Genomic DNA, 10,214 nt, shown 5'->3' on the forward strand with positions numbered 1-10,214 from the left:
ATTATTTAGGGTCGGATTCGGGTCACGACAAACCCGGCTTCACCCGGCCCCATGTGCACCCCTAGCCGAATGTGTGCCGCTGAATTTGGGTGTCGAATCTGAATAAAGATTTCTATATAAATTTTTGTTTTGTACACAAATATTCAGTATAATCAAATTCATAATTTAATTTACTACTAATATAAAAATAATATTGATATTATAAAATATAAAAAATTGAATATTATATTTAAATTAAAATAAATTTATTTTTGCATATCAAGTCGGATAGAGTCATCTTAAAAAAAATTAGAATTCGAATAAAAAAGTTCAGAATGAAAAATTTAAACCCACAATACAATTTAAATAAAACTATCCTAAGCTATTCATTATCATTTATCACCCTTCATCACCTTAAGCCCATTACTCAATAAATATATACTCGTCACAAATCACAATCTTTATGGAATAGGACACGTGTCAGATTTTGATTAATTAACTTGTCCTTATTTTTGGGGAAATTCATTGAACTGGAGAAGTGGATAAGAACCCTTTTTCTGGTTCGGACTTTGGATAATTGAATGCAGCTTTAAATGAAAAAACGTTGACTTGACGAGTAAGCGCTTGACGAATAAGTGCATCATCACATTGTTTAACACGTTTCCTTGCTTTTTAATGTTTTTTTTTTTTAATAAAAAAGAACATTCACTAAATATTTCTTAGCTAGTAAATTTGTTAAGATTTTAAAAAATATTAAATATTTAAAGATTAACAGCAAAATTTCTTATATTTGATAACTAGTCATCATGAATATAAATGTGCGTGACAGTGTTTATTGTGTTCAAATTGTTTGAAGCCCAGCCCATAAAGAGTTCATAAAAATTCTTTCTAAAAGCATGAGTCTCAATGTCATAATAATCAAACTATTTTTCAAATACTAATATTTATATTCTCTTATCTTATATTTTCTATTATCATTGTTGTCGAGAATAAAATGGCAATTTGGAAACGTCTTTCTTTACTTTTCTTTTCCTTTTTTTTTTCCTTTTCTTTTTTCGAATAAGTTTTTATTCTCATAAAATACTAATTTTTATTCCTATAAACTTTTTTAAATTTTTATTTAATAAAAATTAAAAAATCTCTAATTTTTTAGTCGAAATCAATTATCATTAGTTTGTTCTGTATGAACAAAAACTTATTCTGTATATAGACAAAAAGTAATTATTCTGTATGAACAAAAACTTATTCAAACCCCTTTTTTTCATTTATAAAAGTTTTTTGTTAAGTAAATGAGTACTATATTCTTTGTCAATTAAATAAATTTTAATTTTTTATTTATTATATTTTAGATAAAATATATATTTTTATCTCTAACGTTTTTAAAATTTTTTAAAAATATTCTCAACATTTAATTTGTCTCAATTTTATTCTTAGACATAATTTTTTGCTAGTCAACTTTTGATCAATTTTTTCTTTTATCAATTTTACTCATATTTATATCATACCATTATCATCTATTCTTTGTTATTATCGTATTGTAACTGGTAACGACGGTGGCAGCAAATTGGCAATGGTGATAATGATAATGATGATGAATATATGATGATAATGAAGAATAGAGGATAATAGTAAGATATAAATATAGATAAAATTGGTAAAAATAATTTGATCGAAAATTGATTGGCAAAAAATTATGTCTAAATATTTTTTTAAAATATTAAGGATAAAATTGAGATAAATTAAATATTAAAGATATTTTTAAAAAATTTTAAAAATATTAAAGACAAAATATATTTTATTTTTATATTTTATATTAATAATTTGGATTTAGAAATTAGAATTTAGAGTTTAAAATTTAGAATTTAATGTTTATAATTTAGAGTTTAAAATTAAAGATTTAGAATTTAAAATTTAAAATTTAGAATTTCTTTTCGGTGGTGTTGAATTGAAAATCTCTTATGAGTTTAGGTAACTAAAAATGTTCCATAAAATCTAAAAATTAGTTATAAGCTCAGCCATATATATTGGATAAATTTATATATTTTGCATACTTTTGTAACAAAGATAATCGGTCACAATAATACCAAGCATTTATAATAAAATAATTAAATATTTTATAATAAGATAATTAAATTTAACATAGTAGAATAATATTTTTTTTTACAATGCAATCAAACTTTTTTGAAACATCAAATATTCATTTGTATATTAAAAAAAAAACCTATTTTATTAAATAGTTGGGATTATTTTTTATGACACCTTATTATTTCAATTAAAGATATTTATGTTAAAAATATGAGTTATTTGTTTAGTCATATTTTAAATAAAAGTAATATTTTTATAACATATTAAATTAAATTTTATAATTTATTATTTAATGATAAAAGAATATCTCTAAAAATAATTATGGAATTTTTGTGAAAGTATTACATTTTTTATAGCCACCTGTCATTAAATAAAACCCTTTAGTTCATTGGTCAACAATTAAAGTGGAAAGAATGGTGCGAAATAAGAACACAAAAACAAAGAAAAAATGTCCCTTGCATATCATATCATATCATATCAATATAAAGTAAAAAATTGCAATGAGCTTTTGTAGAAAACCACCATTTTTTCGTCAATAATTTTTTTATTTAAGAAATTTTTGTACAAATCAAGAATATTTTCGTTCTATATTTTCTATTTGATTTTTAGTATTATGGAGAAACGTCAATGAAAAAGTGGTATATATCCGTCTTGTACCAAAAGAGAGATGTGCTGATATTTTTCCTTTAGGTCTGATTAGTTTTTTTCTTTTTTCTTTTTTTTTTTTTTTTGTATTCGTTTTGATTTGATATACAGCTCCATTTGGCCCTAAAGATTTTAAATTTCCAAACTTTTAAATTTCAGGTTCCATTCCGGAAAAAAAAAAGAGTTTTAGGTTCGTGTTAGGCCCAAAAAGAAATTGAACATTGGGTAAGTGAATTATTGTTTTTGGTCAAGAAACGCAACTATTTCTCTCTCAAGACAAAAAAAAAAAAAAAATTCCTCCCATAGCTTTATTTTCTTTTATTTTATATATAATTCTAATAAACCAATTTAAGTTTGTTGAGTGATACTCAATCACTTGAATAAGTATTGAGTTTGAATTTTGCCTTTTATATACAATAATTTATTGACCAACGATAAATTTTTAAATATAATTTAAATTTATGATGAATTAGTCCTTGACATACTCGGTTAACATACTCGGTTAGAAAATATTGTAGGAAACAATATATATATCAATTTAATGAACAAGAATACTGAAAATTTGAAATGGAAAAATGATTTGTTTTATTGTATATATCACAAAAAGGCAAAATTAATTCAAGCCAAAGATCATTTAAGAAAACCTAATAGACTTAATTCGAGTATGTATAACTAGCTTAATTCAACTCATATATACTGAATTGTAACAATAATTTCATGTGAATTATATATATAATATTATGTTTATTCTTAAGCATATAAAAGATATCGTAATTAAGCTATTCTAAATCTCTACAAGCTTTTTAGAAATAATCTATAATACAAGCTTTAATCTAACTGTTAATTTTAAAAAAATATAGAGTTAATATTTAATTTTGTCTCTAAGTTTATATGCCAATTTCAATTTAATTTTTGAAATTTCAATTGTCTCTATTTAGTCTCTAAATTTTGCAAGTGTGACTCACATTAGTTCCTGAAAAAATTTTCAGTACACAAATATTAATAGAGCGTTGACATGGACAACTAAATGTCACGCTGGAATTTATAAAATGACGCTGTTTGTAAATCCCGATTAAATTAGTAGATAATTAGTTAATAAATTAGTTTTTAATAAGGAATATTAGAAATACAAATATTATATCAAATTAGGATAGAGCTCATCGAAATGATAATTTTGACACTAATTAAAAAAAAAAAAAACAGTCCAAGATTGGATCGAACGGGTCGAGCCAGTTGAACCGAGCCCATAGGCTCAACCGGACCAGCCCTTTTAAGTGAGCCCAAAGCCTTTCTTCCCCTTCATTTTAACAGAAACGAAGTTGCAGCACACAAAGGGGAGGGAAGAACGAAACTTCACCGAACCCTTACAGCAATCTTCCATACGCCGTAACTTCTCCGTCCGAGCTCCGATCGTCGTATCGTTTGCGGCCACACGTCCACCGCGTCGAGCTCTACATTTCTACTAGAACAATTTCATAGGTAAGCCCTTAAATATTCTCAGCTACTCTTTTCTCCCAATTTTCGAATTTTGAATAGGAAGGTTGAATTTATTTGATTTTTGATGTTTTAGGGTCCAATTAGGTTGAGGAAAACGTTCACTCTTGTTTATTTGAAGCTTGGGTAAGGTGAGGAAATAATAATTTTATTTTAATTTCATTGAATTTGAGCTTTGAGTATTAAATTGGATATATATGTGTTATGAATGTGTATTAGATTGTGAATAAATAATTAGAACTTGAAATTGTGAATATTGGAACTTGGAGGAAGCTGACTAGTTGAATTTTGAGGGGCTACCTTGATTTTGAATAAATAGCTTTGGTCGTTACGTGGAAATCGGCCAAAGTATGGTTTAGGTTTTTTGCATTTAATATATAATGTTTTGTGAAAACTTAGGCTAGATGACCATAGGATAAGTTGGATTGCATGTGTATATTTAATACTTAGTATCCTGTTGATGAACCACAGGATAAGTTCAATTCAGACTTGTCGGGTTGGCTGGATAACCGACAGATGAGCCTCATCAGCCATAGGACAGGCATGCATCATATGCATATTACTTGAATTACTTGCTTGTGTATTAACTGGGTGTGCCTAAATGTACTTGCCATGTTAAATGTATATTTGTTACCTGTAGTACTTGTAACCTTCTTATGCTTGCCTTTATCTGTTTATCTGTCTGTGAAATGCATGATGGAGTTGGAGGTATAGAGGAATGGCAGTATGAGACTTAGATTTAAGATTGAGTTAAGTTAGGTTTAAATATTCTTAAAAAACCACCTTTTAAGCTCTGTAATCTGAGTGTCGGCGTTCTAGGATTGCCTCTGGCATTCCCAAGACCTTATATATTATGTGTGTGACACATTTACTATACTGAGAACCTCCAGTTCTCATTCCATACTATGTTGTTGTTTTTCAGATGCAGGTCGAGAGGCATCTCGTTAGGCGTCTGGACTCTTGAGGCGAAGTAGTTACTGGGTTATTTTGTTTTTTATATATATATATATATATATATATATATATATATATATATATATATATATATATATATATATATATATATATATATATATACTTGGCTTTCTCTCTGCATAACTTGTTCTTTTTTATCCTCTTAGAGGTTTATGGAGAGACAGAATTGTGTATATGTACTTTTGGGTTTTGGATATGTATATATATGTGTAAATATTCACCGGCCAGTCTTGACTTCGCAAGCTGAATTAGGAGTTTGTAATTTTGTATCTTTGTCACTCTATTCCTACTTCTGTTATCTTATGTTCAATAGTTATGGTTTTCTTAACACGCAAGTTAACTCGTTCCTTGAGCGTTGCGCTTTCATTTCGCGATTTTTATTTCCTCTATTCTTCAAGTCTCCTAGCATATTATAATTCTTCTACTATTATATGTACTCATTTTATTTTAGAGGTCGTAATACCACATCACCTCTGTTTTACGACTTAAGCGTAAATCTTAGTGTGATAGGGTGTTACACCGTTTTGGTTTAACGTTTAAATAGTCCAAAAATAATACTGGATCACTTGTTTTGGGAAGAAAAGTTTCAATAAACACCACTTCCGATGTTGTTTTTAGGCTATTTGAAAATGAAAATTAAAACAAAAATAATATTGTTTTAAAGAATCCAAATGACATCCAACTGTCAAAGTTAATATTTCATTAACATTTGTGTGTCAAAAATTATCGAAGGACTAATATAAGTCACATTCGTAAAGTTTGAAAATTAAATATAGACAACTAAAATTTTAAAGACTAAATTAAAATTTGTATACAAGTTTGAGGGTCAAATTGAATATTATCTTAAAATTATATAAAATAAATTTATTCAAAAGTATAATATTTACTTAAATCAATATTGATGTCATTTGAAATTAAAGCAGTTTTCTGTGTATATACAAATGAGCCTGAAAAGAAAAATCGAGTGATGAGTGAAAAACATGAATTTCAATGAGAAGTTTTCTGTGTATATATATATATTAGCATGCGGGATATGATAATATACGTGAATCACTTTCATTGAGAAGTTGCAATCTCAATGGACCCCAATCAATTATGAATGACAAACATCAATTTTCAGCCTCACATTAACTCAAATAAAAAACTTGCATTTTTTTTTTCTGACATTGCAGAAATTGAGGCTATGATCAATCTATAATATTTACAAGCAAGATCGAAGGCTGTGCTCTTAGCTGTTTTTGTTATGGGAGAGTTTGGGAGATAATATCTAAAATTATTTTATATAATATATTATTAATAATTCTAATATATAAAATATTTATAATTATATATTTATTATGTTTAAAATTATATAATTATTTTAATAATAATTAATAAATATTAAAAAAAATAATTTTAGATTATTTTAATTAATTTTTTGCTAATGTTATTTGTTGTCTTTTTTTTTTCATTTTTTTTCCAACCCATCTTTTCCCCATTTATCAAGGCATCCAGGGTCATCACATTGTAATATATATATAACGCCGTTTAACTAATCCAATACTTTACCCATCTTTTTATGTGACACAACAGCATTTCCAAACATATTGAAGGACAATTAAAGAAGATATTGCAAGTCAAAAGAAGGGGAAAAAAATTGCCAAGACTCAAAGTTGTCCCGAAATTAGATCCGATTGAAAAACCTAATTTGTAGAGTTTGTATGAGCATCAAACTGTCAAATTTAAAGATAATTCTTTTTAGTTAAAAGTTCTTAGCTATTATTAGTGTTTTTCTGACCGCTAATGCTTCCGCAGCTAAAGGCGAGGAAGCTGCAATTCTAAAATTTGAAGCTGTGAGGAGGTTTTCAGCATGGTCTCTAAATACTGCCGCTGTTGCTCCTCCAGAAAACACTTCGAGAAATGCTGCATCAACGTTGCACTTGATCCATCATTTATTATTAAATTAAACTTCATTTACGAGTTTTATTATTTGGAAGACAAAATTTTTAAACATTTTTGTTAACCATCCAAATAAATCTCTTGCTTCCAAATAGTTCTTCTAACTCAAGAATTTTTATTTTAATTTAATTAAGTTACTATTTATTCTTAATTATTAGTGTTAAAAAAATACTAAAATATATTATTATAATAATATAAAATTTAATTTTAATATGTTGTCAATGTACAAAAAAAATTTATATGTATATTTAATTATGTAATGCTATATCGATCAACAAAAATAACTATCTTTTATATTATAACCCGCAAACACACATTAAAACCTTAGCATAATATAAAATGTTTAATCCACCATACCTTAAAATAGAAAATTTGAAAAATTATTCTAGACATATGATCCATTAACTTCATTCCCTCTCTCTTGATAAAGATGGCAATCTCTAATTTTAATGCTAAATAGGCAAAGGGCACAGCATGCATGCTTCTAGATGAAGTCTCTTCCATCTTTAACCAACCAACCAAAGGAAAAAAAAAAGGCTACAAAGTGAATCAAAACAAGCTCTCTTTGGGTGTGGTCCATAAAATGGGGTGCAAAATGTAAAAACATGAATATGGAAAAAAGCACAAAGCTAACCTCCGCAATGATTCAAATTTTGGGGATCCAACGTTTTATTAGGAAATTGGTATCAAACATTGGACTTTCGGCTCTTATTCTTTTATATTATAATAATATCATATGATGAATATATACTAGTGCTATATATATATATATATATATATATATATATATATATATATATATATATATATATATATAAATTTGCCTTAATTCTTCTGTTTTAAGCAATGATATTGACTTATTATTGTCATGTATTTTTGAGATAATTGTACTTCAGCTTCTTCATTTCACACTCCCAATGGAGGGCCTTTATGTCATTTCCACTAAAATAAATAAATAATATCAAGATCATAATGTAGCATTTCTAGTTAACAATTTATTTTGTATATATTGTCAATATAATTTTTTTCTACTCATATATATAATAATATATTGTTCTATACTAACAAATGATGTTTGATTTAATTATTTAATTGGAGAGGCAGTAAGGAACGGTCGAATATCTCCACTCTTAGTTGGGAGGGATAATATAGAGTTGTCACACCTATAATTTGCTGACGACACTATATTATTCTGTCCGCCAGAAGAGAATACAGTAAGAAACTATCAGAGACTACTGAGATGCTTTGAAATTATGTCTGGATTGAGCATTAATTATGAAAAATCCAACTTGATACCAGTGAATTGCAGCCAGGAGTGGGTCAGCCGGATGTGTCAATTACTAGGGTGTCAGGAGGCAGCCTTACCAGTGAGGTATCTTGGCATTAACCTGGGAGCAAATCCACAGTTGGTGAAAACTTGGAAGCCGGTTCTAGATAAGGTGGAGGAGAAACTGAGCTTGTGGAAAGCAAAGGTGCTTAGTAAGGCGGGAAAGCTAGTGCTCATCAAGTCGGTGATCAACAGTCTTCCTATTTATTACCTGAGCTTATATAAGATGCCAAATACAGTTGCACGAAGAATCATTTCCCTGCAGAGGAGATTCTTCTGGGGAAAGGATGATGGAAGACCGGGTATGGCTCTTGTGAAGTGGGAGATGGTCCAGGCTCCAAAGAAGTTAGGAGGGTTGGGAGTGGGTGATGCGGTAGTCCGTAACACTGCTTTACTGTTTAAATGGTGGTGGCGATTCTCAAAGGAAGACTGTCCTCTATGGAAGAAGATTGTGTGCTCCTGCAATAATTTGAATCTGAATCATTTGTTATCAACTCAGGCGCTACCAACGCGAGGGGGACCGTGGAGAGACATATGCCAAGTACAAATAAAGGAGCAACATGTCAGGCAAAAGATGATTGATGGCCTTGCTATGGAAGTGAAAAGTGGTAGATACACCAGATTCTGGGAGGATACATGGGCTCCAAGTGGGAAAGCTCAAAGACTCCTTTCCGAGACTCTTCTTGATTTCAAACCAACAAGGATCAGTAATCGGGGATTGTGGATTTTGGGATGGGATACAGTGGGTGTGGCACTTCCAATGGAGGAGAGAATTACGCCAATGGGAAACCGAGACATTGGACCAGTTGCTGCAAGTCTTGCATTCTATTAGATTAATAGCAGATGTGCAAGACAGAGTGGTGTGGAGGTTTGATAAAGAAGGAGTTTATTCTACTAACTCATTTGTGCAGGTTTTGCAGGAGGAGACTTTGGATGAGGAGATACTAAGCTATGGATTCACAAAGGAAATTTGGAAAGGGTTAGTCCCACCCCGGGTCGAGTTGTTCGCATGGTTTGTATTGGTAGGGAGGGTCAACACAAAGGATCGACTGAGTAGACTGAGAATCATACAACAGAATGATAACTTGTGCGTGTTGTGCAAGAAGGATGTTGAAAACATCCAACACTTATTTGTTACTTGCGAGTTCTCCTGGCAGGTGTGGTGTGCATGGGTATCATCATTTGGACAGGAGTGGACTGCTCCTGGTAATTTGAAAGATCACTTTGAGAGTTGGAGATATATGCCAGTTAAAAGGCGCAACGCAAGAGTTGGATAGTGGAATTCTTCTCAGTAATATGGATTATTTGGCTAAGACGGAACGAAATTATATTTCATAATAAGACAACAGGAGTTGCAGATTGTGTGGATCAAGCGTTTACACGTGCTACAGAGTGGTGTGATAGATAACTCAAGTTGTCGATGACTATGCCGGAGATGACATAGAAGTTGTTGTAATTTTATGTCCCTTGCATATCTGTACTTGCTCCACTAGAGTGTTGAACTCTTTTTTCCAAAAAAAAATTATTTATCATTTTAAAAGTTTTATAAACACAAACAATAAAACTATCTTACTTAATGATTCATAAAAAGTTACGTTGCAGCAATCTCAACAAAAGAAAAAGGACATATAATTTCAAGAGGGAGAATCGTTAGTCTTCATCCATGATATATGCAGTTTTAAAGAAACCACCAACCAAATTAAATTGAAATCAGTGCTATCAATAAGCATGTTCATTATATTAATCTTTTAGTCAAAAGGTTTTAATTGTT

At 29.4% G+C, this 10,214-nt stretch overlaps 1 long non-coding RNA gene across 1 annotated transcript; it reads left to right on the forward strand.

The window, feature by feature from the left end:
* The first annotated feature begins 4,033 nt into the window (after positions 1-4,033).
* On the forward strand, positions 4,034-5,186 carry LOC140176484 (uncharacterized). Its single transcript, XR_011868090.1, has 3 exons — positions 4,034-4,188; positions 4,280-4,334; positions 5,126-5,186. It is a non-coding gene; the product is annotated as an uncharacterized lncRNA (long non-coding RNA).
* The last annotated feature ends 5,028 nt before the right edge of the window (positions 5,187-10,214 follow it).

Source organism: Arachis hypogaea, chromosome 11 (genome assembly GCF_003086295.3).
Source record: "Arachis hypogaea cultivar Tifrunner chromosome 11, arahy.Tifrunner.gnm2.J5K5, whole genome shotgun sequence".
Taxonomy (NCBI): domain Eukaryota; kingdom Viridiplantae; phylum Streptophyta; class Magnoliopsida; order Fabales; family Fabaceae; genus Arachis; species Arachis hypogaea.